We start from the raw sequence: 15711 nt of genomic DNA, 5'->3' as shown, positions 1-15711 counted from the left end.
TTCTAGCTAGCTGGTAGTGAGAATTAGTGGCATCCCCGCTGGTGCTGCTCAAGCCATGAACTGTCGATGATGCTCTGGCTTCTCCAGCCGCTCAAGCCAGGGACACTCCGTCCCTTCAGCAGCCTCCACCCGCTCCTGCAGGTATGCACTCAAGACTCAACTATCTACTCTCAGCCTCTCAGCATGCATTACGCACATGTTCTTCTTGCTGTTGATCATATCTGCACGCTAACATACTCCATGATGTTGTAGTTTCAGATGGTGCTGAGCACCTCCTCCAAGGTCCTAAACACCCAGGGGGAGGACGTCCAGATTGTTCATAGAGCACGCTTGTGCCAGATCTGGCCAACAAGATGGTTCACAAAAGCCAGAGGCTTACCAGTTCCTCCAAAAGCTTCCCTAGGCATGTAATTCGTGAACCTCCTCCGCGCAGATTAATGGCACCTATGCACTCCCAGATGGTGCTGCTCGTGTCGCAGTAGGGGAAGCAACCGTGGAGCTATTTTGGCAGCTCAAGAAGGTTTCCTAAGCACCCGACTCATGAACCCAGATAGCCTTCGAGAAGAAAATTTGTGGCACTCGCAAACCATGTATTTTAGAAAGGAAAATAAATAATGTTGCCGAGTGTCCGTTTGGTGACACTCGGCAAATAAGGCCCCATCGGTCATAAAGCCGTCAGTTGTGTAGGGAATGGACATGTGGTCAGACCTTTGCTCAGAGCAAGGGTCTTTACCGAGGAGTGCGACTTTTTGGAGCCAGTCCTACATGGAGGACTTTATTTCAAAAGCTGCAAAAATGATATTTTTATGTTTAAAAAAAATCCGAAAATAAATATGTGAAAACTTATACATATTCACAGTGGATCTGTGAAATCTCGTTCAAAAAAGTTATTTTTTGCAAGCTGCACAAAAATAACAAAAATCCAACCCAAAAACAATAAAAAGGGGCCCATTTCATTTTTGTATTTGCTTTCTATGTATACGCCACGTATGGAAGTATATTGCTACAAAACTTTTATCAAATGCGTTATACACGTATTTCTATATGTATAATTTCTTTCAGATTTTTTGGGCTTTGAAAAAATGATATTTTAAAACGGGCTCCATGGAGCCTGATGGGGTCATAGTCCTAGGGTAGGGTCATAGGCCTGTCCTACAGGTCCTACCCAAGGACTACCCCACACAAGGGACAGGACCTTAAGTATGCCCGACTGAATTAAGGTGCCCCCATCATCCAGTCGGGAACAAGCCCAGAATCATCCAGTCGGAGACTAACATTCGGAGAACACCGGGCCTACCGGCTGGATACACTCGGCGCGCCGTAACCTCTCTGGAGGGAAACTGCTGTACGTTTCCGGGTGCATTTACTAGCATTTAGAGCATACGTTACCTGTAACGTATGTATTCAATCGCCACTACTCCACCCTTGAATCAGAACCGTTGTGGAGGGCAGCGCACTCTATATAAGCCGTCCTCCCCCACTGGTAAAAGGGTTGGAAAATCTTTGTACTCCATATCACACTCGGTAAAAAGCTCCGAGAGCACTGAGACGTAGGGCTGTTACCTCCACCGCAGAGGGGCCTGAACTCATACAACCTCGCCGTAGCTAGGACTCTGCCCATCTCATTCGTACCCTACACATCTACTGTCAGGCTTATACCCACGACAGTTGGCGCCCACCTTGGGGCAGGCGTCTAAGCGACTTCCCGCGAGTTTGCGACTACTTCCTTTCGTCATGTCGTCCGGTGGAGGTTCGAGCATGGGTCACCAGATCCTCTTCGGCGCTCTCTCCTTCGTCGTCGACGATTCGGCGTGGATTCGGGAGGCACCTCTCGACGTCGAGGCGCTTCCCCGTCGCGGGGCCACGCACTTCCGTGCCGGTGCTCGCAGCGTTCTTCTTCTCCAACAATCGGCTCCATTGCCGGCTTGCACCTTCGTCACGCGCCGCAGCAGGCGGTCTCGCAGTCCGCGTCTACAACGTTGGATGCAGCATGCCCGAGCGCGCCAGTTCGCGTCCTCTCAAGTGGCGGTTCTGGAGTCTGTTGTGGTTGCCCCGCGTCCCCAGTGCTCGGGCTCGGTTCCGACTGAGCTCCCTTTCGAGTACGTAGGCCGCGGGCCTGCAACAGAAGTTCACATGGCCAACACCCATGAAGATCCCCATCAGGCCGGCCGGAACGAGCGCGAAGTCGATGAAGCATCCGGTGCACGCCGTCCGCCTCGCCGTTCTGCCAGTCGACACACCCGGCAGAGCAACGCAGAGTTGTTCCGCACACCTCTCCTCAACTTGGCTGCGGCAGCCAAGATCGCTGATTCCCTCCAACCGACTGATTCAGAGGCAGGAAGAGGAATCGAGCAGATCCGTGCTCTGTTGCACACGGCGCAGCAGCAGAATTCGGCAGTCTCCCAGTCGCACAATCGGATCCACAACAGTTCCGCCCATGCAAACACGCATCGGTCGGTTCACAGCCCCGGCTCCTATCAGCACCACAGGAGAGGCAGTCGTTCCATGATCCGTGAAGATCGCCGCCGTTCGCGCACCCCTCCGCGGGGTGGACCCTATGGGTCCCGACATCATGATGATCGGCGTTCAGTCGGCGACACTTACGACCCGAGACCCGACGCAAGAGGGCGAATCGCCCAGCGAAGAGTCGACAGGGGTCGAGCCCACCGCGATGGCCACGATCTGGATCGTCCGAGTGGCAGCAAGACCATTGTGTCCGGCCCCGAGTGTTTTAGTCGAGCCATCCGCTCGGCTGACATCCCGCCCAACTTCCGATTGGCAGCGGGAATCGGTAAATTTACTGGGGAATCCAAGCCTGAAACATGGCTAGACGACTACCGAGTGGCAGTCCAGATCGGAGGAGGGGACGACTATGTCGCTATGAAGCACCTCCCTCTGATGCTCGACGGCTCGGCGCGAGCTTGGCTGAACCAGTTAGCCCCCTCAAGCATTTACAGTTGGGCAGATCTTGCCCGAGTGTTCATCAGGACCTTCAAAGGGACGTGCAAACGCCCTGTAGGCCTTGTGGAGCTTCAGCACTGTGTCCAGAAGCCGAATGAGCCCTTGCGCGACTTCATCCAGCGATGGACGACTCTTTACCACACGGTGGAGAGCGTCACCGAGCATCAAGCGGTCTGCGCATTCAAGGCAGGCGTACGGTACAGAGAGTTGTACTTAAAGTTCGGCCGGACAGGCGACATCTCCATGAGCAAGATGATGGAGATAGCTGCTCGTTATGCAAATGGCGAGGAAGAAGACCGCATCCGGAGCGGCAAACACAAGACAGTCGGCGATGCCGACGGAGGTAACACTCGGAAGCAGAAACAGAAAGTTCCACCCACACTGCAGGCAGAAGCTGCAGCTGTGACCACCGCCAAGTTCAAGGGCAAGGGGAAAGCACAGTCTGCCCCCAAGAAGAAGCCGTTCAACAATCCCATCCTGGATCAGCCTTGTCCAATACACACGAAGATGGACGAAGAAGGCAATCCCATATACGCGAAGCATACCACTCGGCAGTGTCGTCTCCTGATCCAGGGGTTCAGCGAAGGACAATCGAGTGAGAAGAATCCCGAGCAGGACGAGGAAGACAAGGAGGATCCGTTCCCCCAAGTCCATGCAACCCTCATGATTTCTGCTGATGTCGAAAGCAAGAGTCGTCTGAAGTTAGTGAACAGAGAGGTCAACATGGCCGTTCCGACTGCTCCCAAGTTTCTGAAATGGTCTCAGACTGCGATCACCTTTGATCAGTCGGATCATCCAACGCATGTCCCCACTCCAGGAAGACAGGCTCTGGTGGTCGACCCGGTGGTGGAGGGAGTCCGTCTGCGCAAAGTCCTCATGGACGTCGGTAGCGGACTGAACATCATGTACGCCGACACCCTCAAGGGAATGGGCATTCCGATGTCCAGACTCAGCGAGAGCAATATGCAGTTCCACGGAGTCGTCCCCGGGCGGAAGGCCAAGTCACTCGGCCAGATCGCGTTGGACGTCACTTTCGGCTCTGACAAAAACTTTCGCAAGGAGAAGCTCACATTCGAGGTGGTGGATTTCCAGAGCGCTTACCATGCGATTCTGGGCCGCCCAGCGTACGTGAGTTTCATGGCACGCCCGTGCTATGTGTACTTGAAGCTGAAGATGCCGGGCCCAAAAGGCGTTATCACCATCACCGGCAACCGCCAGCGAGCCGAGGAGTGTCTGCAAGAGGGATCAAGAATCGCCGACCATTAGATGGCGGTGCTCGAGCTCGACGAATACAAGAAGACAGTCGACCCTGCCGACCTGATGCGCTCGAAGAAACCAGCTTTTGAGTCCGCGTTCCAGTCGGCGGGAGATACGAAGAAAATCAGCATCCATCCGACGGACGAGTCTGCCGCCCCGACGAACATCTCCACCACCCTCGATCCTAAATAGAAAGCCGAGCTCACCCAATTCCTCCGTGAGAACTGGGACATCTTCGCATGGAAACCTTCCGACATGCCGGGTGTACCCAGGGAGTTGGCTGAGCACCGACTGCATGTGGATCCCGTCACTCAGCCCGTCGAGAGCGCCTGCGTCGGTCCACCGCGCACAAGAGGAAGGCAATCGGAGAAGAGGTGGCCAAGCTGCTGGCTGCCAACTTCATTCGCGAGGTTCACCACTCCGAGTGGCTCGCCAATGTCGTCATGGTGCCCAAGAAGGACAAGTCACTCCGAATGTGCATTGACTTCAAGCACCTCAATAAGGTCTGCCCGAAAGACCATTTTCCGCTCCCCCGCATAGATCAAATTGTCGATTCGACTGCGGGATGCGAGCGTTTGTCATTCCTTGATGCCTACTCGGGTTATCATCAGATCCGTCTGTATGGTCCCGATGAGTTGAAAACAGCATTCATCACCCCATTTGGGTGCTTCTGCTACATCACTATGCCTTTCGGTCTGAAGAATGCAGGAGCTACCTTTATGCGCATGATCCAAAAATGTCTCCTCGACCAGATCGGTCGCAACGTGGAGGCATACATGGACGATATCGTAGTCAAGTCACGCAAAGGTTCCGACCTGCTGACTGACTTGGCAGAAACATTCGCCAACCTTCGTAGGTACGATATCAAGCTAAACCCAGCCAAGTGTTCATTCGGTGTTCCCAGCGGAAAGTTACTCGGTTTCTTCGTTTCCGAACGAGGAATCGATGTTAACCCTGAAAAGATCGGGACCATCGTCCGAATGGATAGGCCGGTCAGAATACACGATGTTCAACGGCTCACAGGTTGCCTAGCGTCTTTGAGCAGGTTCATCAATCGACTCGGCGAAAGAGCACTTCCTCTGTACCGACTCATGAAGAAGTCAGATACCTTCGAGTGGACAGACGAAGCCCAAGTCGCATTCGACGACCTCAAAGTCCTACTTTCCACCCAGCCAGTTCTTACTGCTCTGCTCAGTAAAGAGACCCTTCTTCTATATATCGCGGCTACAAATCAAGTCGTCAGTACTGTTCTTACAGTCGAGCGAGAAGAAGAAGGCAAAGCATACAAAGTTCAGCGGCCAGTGTACTACGTTTCCGAAGTCCTGACCCCTTCCAAGCAGAGGTATCCCCATTATCAGAAGCTTATCTATGGGATCTATTTGACTGCGAAGAAGGTGGCCCATTATTTCCAAGACCACTCGGTATCTGTCGTTTCTGATGCTCTTTTGTCGGAAATTCTCCACAATCGAGATGCGTCAGGCCGAGTGGCGAAGTGGGCAATGGAGATGCTGTACTGTGACATCAAGTTCGAGGCCAAGAAAGCTGTTAAATCTCAAGCCCTGGCTGACTTTATAGCAGAATGGGTAGAACAACAGCAACCGACTCACATCTACTCGGCTCATTGGACAATGTTCTTCGATGGGTCTAAGATGTTGAATGGATCCGGCTCTGGTGTTGTGATCATATCACCCAAAGGCGACAAGCTCAAGTACGTGCTCCAGATACACTTTGATTCCTCCAACAACGAGGCAGAGTATGAAGCTCTCCTCTACGGATTGCGCATGGCCATCTCACTCGGCGTCCGTCGCCTGATGGTCTACGGCGATTCGGATTTGGTGGTCAATCAAGTGATGAAAGAGTGGGACGTAAGGAACCCCACCATGACGACATACTGCAATGCAGTCAGGAAGCTGGAGAAGAAGTTTGAAGGTCTAGAACTTCATCATGTTCCAAGACTGAAGAACCAAGCAGCTGACGAGTTGGCAAAACTCGGATCCACTCGGAGACCAGTCCCGAGTGATGTCTGTCTCGAGCACCTCCATCTTCCTTCAGTCAAAGAAGATCCCTTCACGGAAGAACCAGTACAACCCAAGAGCGCAACAGATCCGACTGAAGTCGATGTGCCTGCTGTGGTTGATCTAGTCACACAGATTTTGGTAGTCATTCCCGATTGGACTGTGCCGATCATGGCATATATCCTGAGACAGGAACTTCCAGAAGATGAAATCCAAGCCCGGAAAATAGTTCGCAGGTCGAAGGCATTCACTGTCATTGACGGTCAATTGTACAAGGAGAGTGTCTCAGGCGTCCTCCAACGTTGCATTTCCCCAGAGGAAGGACAGTTGATCCTAGAGGATATCCACTCGGGTACCTGCGGCCATCACGCTTCTTCGAGAGCAATCGTCGTCAAGGCGTTCAGAGCTGGATTCTTCTGGCTGCACGCTAACGAGATGGCCAAAGCTATGGTCGACCGATGTGAAGGCTGTCAGTTCTACTCCAACAAGTCCCACAAACCAACATCTGCGCTAAAGACAATCCCACTTGTGTGGCCATTTGCAGTTTGGGGATTAGACACAGTCGGACCATTCAAGACAGGCCAAGGAGGCTACACACATCTGTTGGTGGCAGTCGACAAGTTTACCAAATGGATAGAAGCCAAGCCCATCAAGAAACTCGATGCCTCAACAACTGTCAAGTTTGTCACGGACATCATTTCCAGATTCGGGGTGCCTCACAGCATAATCACAGACAATGGGACAAACTTTGACTCGGACAGATTCAAAGGCTTCTGTGCGAGTCAGGGTATCCGAGTGGATTTTGCTTCCGTAGCACATCCGCAATCCAATGGACAAGCTGAGCATGCGAATGGACTTATCCTTCAAGGTTTGAAGCCTCGACTCTTGCGAGAGGTAGGACATGCTGCTGGTGCATGGGTCACCGAGTTACCTTCAGTACTTTGGGGCCTCCGCACCACTCCAAACCGATCAACAGGGCGATCGCCGTTCTTCCTCGTCTATGGAGCAGAAGCGGTCCTTCCGAGTGACCTGCTTCACAATGCCCCGCGAGTCGAACTCTTCTCCGAAGCCGAAGCGGAACAAGCAAGGCAAGATGGAGTCGATCTTCTAGAGGAGGAGCGCGAGATGGCACTCACTCGCTCAACAATTTACCAGCAAGATCTGCGACGCTTTCACGCACGTCACGTCAGGAGTCGCACATTTCAAGCTGGCGATTTAGTGCTCCGAGTGGATCAGCAAAGACCCCACAAGTTGGCTCCGGCCTGGGAGGGGCCTTCCATCATTTCCAAGGTGGTGAACAACGGAGCATACAGACTCTACAATATTCAAAGGGAGACAGACGAGCCGCGCGCATGGAACGAAGATCTCCTCAAGCGTTTTTATACGTGATCGTCGACTGAAGCAGTGTAACGAACAAGTTTGAAGAAATAATATATTCAGCAGATTCAGTTTTGTGCAGATTCAGAGTTCTCACACACACACACACACAAAACTTAGCTGCGATCCTGAATCGCCTAAGTATTAACCTTCTCCGAGTGTGCATTACACGTCACACTCGGGGGCTTAGCTGCGATCCAGCATCACCTAAGTATTAACTTTCTCCGAGTGTGCACTACTCGTCACACTCGGGGGCTTAGCTGCGATCCAGCATCGCCTAAGTATTAACTTTCTCCGAGTGTGCACTACTCGTCACACTCGGGGGCTTAGCTGCGATCCAGAATCGCCTAAGTATTAACTTTCTCCCAGTGTGCACTACACGTCACACTCGGGGGCTTAGCTGCGATCCAGAATCGCCTAAGTATTAACTTTCTCCGAGTGTGCACTACCCGTCACACTCGGGGGCTTAGCTGCGATCCAGAATCGCCTAAGTATTAACCTTCTCCGAGTGTGCACTACACGTCACACTCGGGGGCTTAGCTTCGATCCAGCATCGCCTAAGTATTAACCTTCTCCGAGTGTGCACTACACGTCACACTCGGGGGCTTAGCTGCGATCCCGAATCGCCTAAGTATTAACTTTCTCCGAGTGTGCACTACACGTCACACTCGGGGGCTTAGCTGCGATCCAGCATCGCCTAAGTACTAACCTTCCTCCGAGTGTGCACTATACGTCGCACTCGGAGACTTAGTTGCGATCCTGAATCGCCTAAGTATTAAACTCCTCCGAGTGTGCACTACACGTCACACTCGGGGGCTTAGCTGCGATCCAGCATCGCCTAAGTACTAACCTTCCTCCGAGTGTGCACTATACGTCGCACTCGGAGACTTAGCTGCAATCCTGAATCGCCTAAGTATTAACCTCCTCCGACTGTGCACTATACGTCGCACTCGGGGACTTAGCTGTGATCACGAATCGCCTAAGTATTAACATTCTCCGAGTGTGCACTATACGTCGCACTCGGAGACTTAGCTGTGATCAAGAATCACCTAAGTAATAACTTCCTCCGAGCGTGAACTATACGTCGCACTCGACGACTTAGCTGCGATCCTGAATCGCCTAACTCTTAATCTCCTCCGAGTGTGCAATACAAGTCCCACTCGAGGACTTAGACGTGACCAAGAATCACCTAAGTCTTAATCTTCTCCGAGTACGCACTAAGTGTTCCACTCGAAACAATATTTCAACAAAAGACTAAATGTTTTCATTCCGACAACATAAGTCCACAAACGATAGCCGACTCAGTGCGGATCCAGATTACCCGCACCGCTCTAAAAGTATGACGGCCAACAGAAGTGGCCACAGTATCTTACAGGTAAACACTCGGCATACCGAGGATAAAGTTTGATCACGCATCAGCTGGGCCGGCGTCAGGACTAGAGGGCTCCACAAAAGTGTCCAAGTCGATTCCATCAGTGATGCGGGTGGCAGTCTCAAGGAACGTCTCCATGAAGTCTTCGAATTGAAGCTTCTTCATGTTGGCGACCTTCAATGCTTTCAGCTTATCTTCCCGCACCTCCTTGCAATGGACTCGGACCAATGACAGCGCAACGTCAGCACCGCAACGCGCTGCCGATTTCTTCCAGGATTGCACTCGGTCCGGAATCTCCTCCAGTCGCCCCAACAGAGTCTCCATCTCCTGCCGCGACTCGTCTTCCGGCCAAAGCTCCTTCTCAATGCGGCCGATGACTTCTCTCAGTCGGCCGACGAACGGACCCACTTTGCCTACACGGATATGCGCCCGGAGCAGATCCCGGTTGGCGTCCTCGCCGAGTGGCACATTGTCCTTCATGGACCGCTCTACAGCCGCCGCTTCAGCTTCGGCGTCACCACAAAAATCTGCACCAAACGAGCAAACAGACGGTAAAAACCGAGTGTTCGTCACACGGTACAACCACTCGACAAAGCATAAGACTTACCTGCCAGACGAGTCATCATCTGGACAGCCCAGTCGTTGACATACTTCTCCTGAGCTGTCCATCGTTTGTTCCGAACAGCCATTTGATTGTGCAGTTCAGTCCTCTGTTTCTTCAGTCTCTCCACCTCCGCCACCAACGCCCTGTTTGCCTCCAGCGCCTCCTCCAAGGACTTCTCTCGAACTTCCAGCGCGTCCTTCATGCTGGCCATGGCGAGCATTGCAGCTTCCAGTTCACCAGCATACTGGTTCCTCTCCGCCCTCATGGCTTCATAAGCAGTTCCCATTTCACAAGTTTTCTACACCACGAAACAAAGAGTAATCAGCAAGTTTCTCAATACACATTATAAGTTCTTCAGACCCCTGCCGACGCAAGCAGTCGACAGCGGTCTCGGGGACTACACCCAGTGGGTTCACTAAGAGTGACCCCACTGGCATGCTCCTCAAGCAGGCCCGCCCTATTGAGATGCATGTTTTTCACCTACGCCTCAAGGGCTAATACTACTCCACCTGCGTGCAACTTACTCTCGAAGACTCTTACCGCAAGAGCGCTCCGACTGCAATAAGTACTCGCACTCGGAAATATTGTCTACAGACACAACTAAACTAAAGACCAAATGTATAAAGACAACTGTCGGTGCAAGCACTCGACAGAAGTCTCGGGGACTACACCCACTGGGTTCACTCGGAGTGAACCCATTGCAAACAGCAGACAACACCCAGTGGGTTACAGAAGAAAAGTAAGTACTTACTAGACTACTTACTCGGATGTCATCGCGCAGCTCCAAGCTTTGCCGGTACAAGGCCGCAACGGAGTCATAAGCCCTTTTGGCTTCTCCGGCCATCAGCTCCGCCTGGATCATGGCCCCCTTGGCCGCCCCCACCTGCTCCTCTGGGACACACCGAAATCTTATCTGCCCAACCAGCCGCGGCGATATCAGTGGAGGAGTTGAAGGCGCGAGGATCGAGGAGTCAGGCGCTACTCGAGCGCGCTGACGTCGTCCCCGCTAAGCGCGCGGAACCCGAAATTTGAGATCCCGGAAAATCCGCCGCTGTCAGTTGACCGGTCGCGTCAAAAGATGCCGCGAAAGCACTCGGTTCCCGACAGTCTGTTTCGCAAAACACCTCCACTCGGACCATTGGTCAGGAGAGATAAAATGGATAGAGGCAAGCAACGCCCAAGCCGAACCTAGTCCAGTCGGATCTGAACCTCGAGCACTGCTTTGACGTTTCAACCCCAATCCATTCGGGGACTAATGATGGGGTCATAGTCCTAGGGTAGGGTCATAGGCCTGTCCTACAGGTCCTACCCAAGGACTACCCCACACAAGGGACAGGACCTTAAGTAGGCCCGACTGAATTAAGGTGCCCCCATCATCCAGTCGGGAACAAGCCCAGAATCATCCAGTCGGAGACTAACATTCGGAGAACACCGGGCCTACCGACTGGATACACTCGGCGCGCCGTAACCTCTCTGGAGGGAAACTGCTGTACGTTTCCGGGTGCATTTACTAGCATTTAGAGCATACGTTACCTGTAACGTATGCATTCAATCGCCACTACTCCACCCTTGAATCAGAACCGTTGTGGAGGGCAGCGCACTCTATATAAGTCGTCCTCCCCCACTGGTGAAAGGGTTGGAAAATCTTTGTACTCCATATCACGCTCGGTAACAAGCTCCGAGAGCACTGAGACGTAGGGCTGTTACCTCCACCCCAGAGGGGCCTGAACTCATACAACCTCGCCGTAGCTAGGACTCTGCCCATCTCATTCGTACCCTACACATCTACTGTCAGGCTTATACCCACGACAGAGCCCGTCCTCCAAAGTGCATTTTCGCTTTACCGAGTTCTTTTGTTGTGCACTCGGCAGAGAGCAGTCTTTGCCAAGCACCTGTGCTTTGCCTAGTGTTTTTTCTAGCGCACTCAAATTTCTTTGTTTTTGCTGAGTGCTCGATAAAATGAGCTTGGGAAATAACGGGGCATTGCGCAAAGCTGCGGATTCTAGTAGTGATTATTATTTGTCATCACATAATACAAATGACAATATTAGCAGAAATAAGTCAAAAAACTTTGTCATTCATTTTCAATACACTGAAGATGATGTGCTAGTGCTGAACAAAGAGACATACCCCTCGCTGGGATGCTTACACATAATGATATATAATTGTCATCTTCAAGGAAGTTGCTTTGCATTTCAAGCTACTACAGATAAACTAGTTGTCTGGCAAGTTCAACTCTTCAGAAGCGTAGAGATTTTGAAGATGTAACTTGGTAGACGCTCATCTAGTTAGTTGTAAGCAGGGCTGGAGTCTGGTAAGTTGACTTCATCATGCTATACTTATGGTATTCTTCCACTAAAGTTGTTCTGACCTAATTCCAGTCTACTCAGCTTGACAAGATTGCCAACGGTATCTGGGATCTGACCTGAAAGCCTATTTTGCGCAAGGGATAGACCGACCAAGTTGTGCAATTCCCAAATTGTTGGTGGTATATTGCCGGTGAGAAGATTGTAATCCATGTATAATGCACTGAGGCTCGTAAGGTTGCCAATCTCCGGTGGTATAGGTCCAGAAATTTGGTTGCTACTCAGCCACAACGAGTCAAGACTATTTGAAAGGTTGCCGATAGAACTTGGCAATTTCCCTTTGAGATTGTTCCCATCCAAGGCCAGCATGTACAGTCTGGAGCAGTTAGATAGGGAAGAGATAAAGCCCCAGTCATCTGCTTCTAGCTTGTTGTGTGCCAAATTGAGTTCCTCCAAATTTGGCAATGAGCCGAAAAATGCCATGGATCCAGTAAAGCTATTACCATTCAGGTAAAGCCAGCGTAGGTGGCAATCTTTGAGAAGAGAGGCTGGGATTGCTCCATCAAAATTGTTCTCTGAGAGTATTAGGTTCTGGATATTGGGGAGCGTATAGCCAATGTCGAAAGGTAATCTTCCGACAAGCGAGTTCCTCGCTTGGCGAGACTTTTCAGGGATGACATGTTGAAGATAGACGGTGGAACCCGTCCAGATAAGTTGTTTATACTCATGGTCAATACCTCTAATGTTGGAATATAACCTAAGCTCTCCGGGATGCTCCCAACTAAATGATTGTTTGTGAGACGAAGATGAAGTAGGGAGGAAAGGTTCCCTAGTGAGGAAGGTATTCTTCCTGAAAGATTGTTTTCCCCTAAATAGAGATGCTTAAGAGGGGAAGAGGTGACAGTAACAGAAGGTATGGAACCAACAAAATTGTTATTTGTGAGGCAAATGGCACAAAGTGACAAAGTGTTGAGGAGAGCCTGTGGGAGTTCTCCAGTAAGACTATTGCTCATGAGCCTAAGTACTTGAAGAGATGAACTATTTGCCAAGGACTCTGGGATGACCCCTCCGAGAGCATTGATCCCAAGATCAACACATGTGAGATGACGGCTGCGGCCCAAAGACGGTGGTATATTGCCGGTAAGTTTGTTGCTGGTGAGAACTAGAATGCGCAGCTCAGAAAGGTCTCCGAAAGCAGGAGGGATGCTCCCTTGGAGCTTGTTGTTGCCAAGGTTAATCTCTTGAAGGTGCTTGCATTGGCTAAGAGTAGGTGGGATCTCTCCACGGAGGAAATTGTTCCACAAGCCCAGGATTTGGAGCTGGGAACACGCAGAGAGGTCAGGCGGAATGTTACCTTCCAAAGCGTTGTTGCTGAGGTTGAGGTTGGTGAGCCGGCTCAGGAAGCCAAGCTCGGACGGTATGCCGCCATGGAAACTGTTATTGAACAGCTGAAGCCTTGCCAGCCAAGTGAGCTTGGCAACACAAGGTGCTATGGTTCCTGAGATGGCTTGGGATTCAAGATCCAGCGCAACGACACGCCGGGGGGATGTTGCGCTGCAGGTGATCCCGTGCCAGTTGCAGAGCTCCATGGACGCGTTGCTCCATGAAGCTAGAACCCCGGCAGGTGCCGAGAGCCCGGACTTGAAGCAAAGAAGGGCTTGTGTATCGCTCTCTGATTCATCGCAGATGCCTAGTGATGGTAGGCTGCAGAAGAATCCCAACAGGCAGAGAAATCGACAGAGGCCTGAAAACAGGAAGGCACTCAAATATGCCATTACTCAGCTATCGATCCGCGGAAGCTCTCGCTTGATTTACAAGTATGTTGTGTAGCAGTACCTCTCCCACCTTAAATAGCTGGGGGTTGGAGCAACAAGGTACTGTATCACAATGGGCCAAAGTAGATGATATCACGAATGCTTCCAGCTGAATGCTAATGTAGAAATTAACTAACTGGGCAGGTGCATATGAGCGTGTGATTAACTTGTAGTATGTGCCTGCTGGCAACGCTTGGATCAGCTGGAAGCGGTTGTTGGCGCTCCACTTGTTCTTACAGTATGGAACCCTAGCAAGTTGTCCCTTGTCAGGTTGTTGTTGGATTGCTTGGGAAAGGTAGTATATATATATATATATATATATATATATATATATATATATATAAGATGCTAGTGTATATCGCAAGTACTAATCATCGTCGTTACACGGATGGGCATGGAGCGATTTGAAACCGAAAGGAAAATATTTTTCTGCAGAGTCAACTGAACGTGGGGTCCTGCTAAATGGTTGGTACATCGATCCTTGTAAACCACGTATGGACTCTTCTTGACTCGAGGTTTCATACTGAGAAAGTAGCAGATACTCCTGCTAAGCAACAACTTTTTTTGTAAAGCTGGATGAAAGGGAGGTAGTTTTGCTGGGGATATCGGCTTACAAGGAAGAAACATAGTTTTTCTCTCGGTTGGGTGTCTAACAAATTTGCTTCCTATCATAGCTTTATTTGTTTTTCTCGCAAAAAAAGAGAAGCTTTATTTGTTTCTAACATTCCAAAGAGCCGAAGCCATAGCAGCAAAACGAAAAATACAATATGAGCTAAGCAGGTTAAGCTCGGATGATTGAGACCTTGAAACAATTCTTATGGAGTAGCTAGGTTAAATAGCTAGCAACTCTGAAAACGACGTCCGTCTTGATCTGCACGGTCACCCCAGTGCCCACGAGTGAGCAAAACTATGACAGCGCCACATTTTTTGTCTGAAGTACAGTCTTCTTTTTACTCTTTGATTGAAGGGTGTGGTCTGAAGTAGTACAGTCTTCGTGTCCGCGTGCACATGGTGGTATGAACGGACGCGTTCCTCTCTAGTTATTTACTACTGTAGGGTGACCGTGACATCACAGCCGTAGAAATCGGGGCGTCACCCCACTACTTCCACTACGCGCGTCTCCGCCGAAACCGTCGCCCGCGCGCATGCTCCTTTGATTCAAAAACCGCGAAAAATCTGCCCCAGCTCATATCCGGAATGGATTCCGCATCCACGGCGTGTGACGAGGTGAGTTGAATGATCTTTTTGCTCATTCCCTGCGGGACCCGATCACTTAGGAAACCAATGAGGACGACCCGATCGTCCTTCCCTCTATACAGGCGGGGGTCCATCCCCACTCGCCGATTGAGCACACGGAGTTCCGAAATCCCGCATGCCAATTCATGGAATCTATCTTCTCGAAAGGTATTATGTCATCGCCGACTGCAGGCGTACCTGTATGACTGGACAGTCGGAATTCCTCCCTCTTGAATCCGTGAAGGTCTTCGGAGAGTCCGAATGACGCGGCCCGAGTCACAACCCTAAGACCTCAAAAGACACTGAAAGGAGTCATTCACTCGTCCGCAAAAACCTCAGTCGATTCGGGGGCTACTGATGGGGTTATACATTAGGGGTAGGCCTACGGACCTGCTTCCTTAGGCCTACCTAGGACCCCCTACGGATATCAGTGTCTTTAAAGTCGCCAAGACAACCTCGACCTCACTCGGTTCAGCAACCGTCACTCGGTCTTCCTGGAGTCAATCGGATCCCCTCGCGCCAGTCGGATGCATCATTCCACTCGGACTACAGCAAGGTGTAGGCACCGAAGAGGTGACAACGGCTAAGGACTTAATCCACCACATGAAGTGCAGTGAAGACTCACGTTACCAGTAACGTCAAGAGTTAAAGCTACCGTTTCTAGTAACTTTCTTCTTTATTGCCATTTATTGCCTTGTAATGGTGCTCGGCTGGTCGTGGCAGCCACTATATAAGCCACTCCCGAACACCGGCTCAAGGGTTCAACACC

The 15711-nt window shown here is 51.0% G+C and overlaps 1 pseudogene; it reads right to left on the bottom strand.

Moving 5' to 3' along the window:
- Positions 1-11925: 11925 nt before the first annotated feature.
- Positions 11926-13692, bottom strand: LOC123447419 (annotated as a pseudogene).
- Positions 13693-15711: the final 2019 nt, after the last annotated feature.

Source organism: Hordeum vulgare, chromosome 4H, assembly GCF_904849725.1.
Source record: "Hordeum vulgare subsp. vulgare chromosome 4H, MorexV3_pseudomolecules_assembly, whole genome shotgun sequence".
Classification (NCBI taxonomy): domain Eukaryota; kingdom Viridiplantae; phylum Streptophyta; class Magnoliopsida; order Poales; family Poaceae; genus Hordeum; species Hordeum vulgare.
The sequence above is the reverse complement of the archived record's forward strand: the minus strand, read 5'-3'. Positions and strand labels throughout refer to the sequence as shown.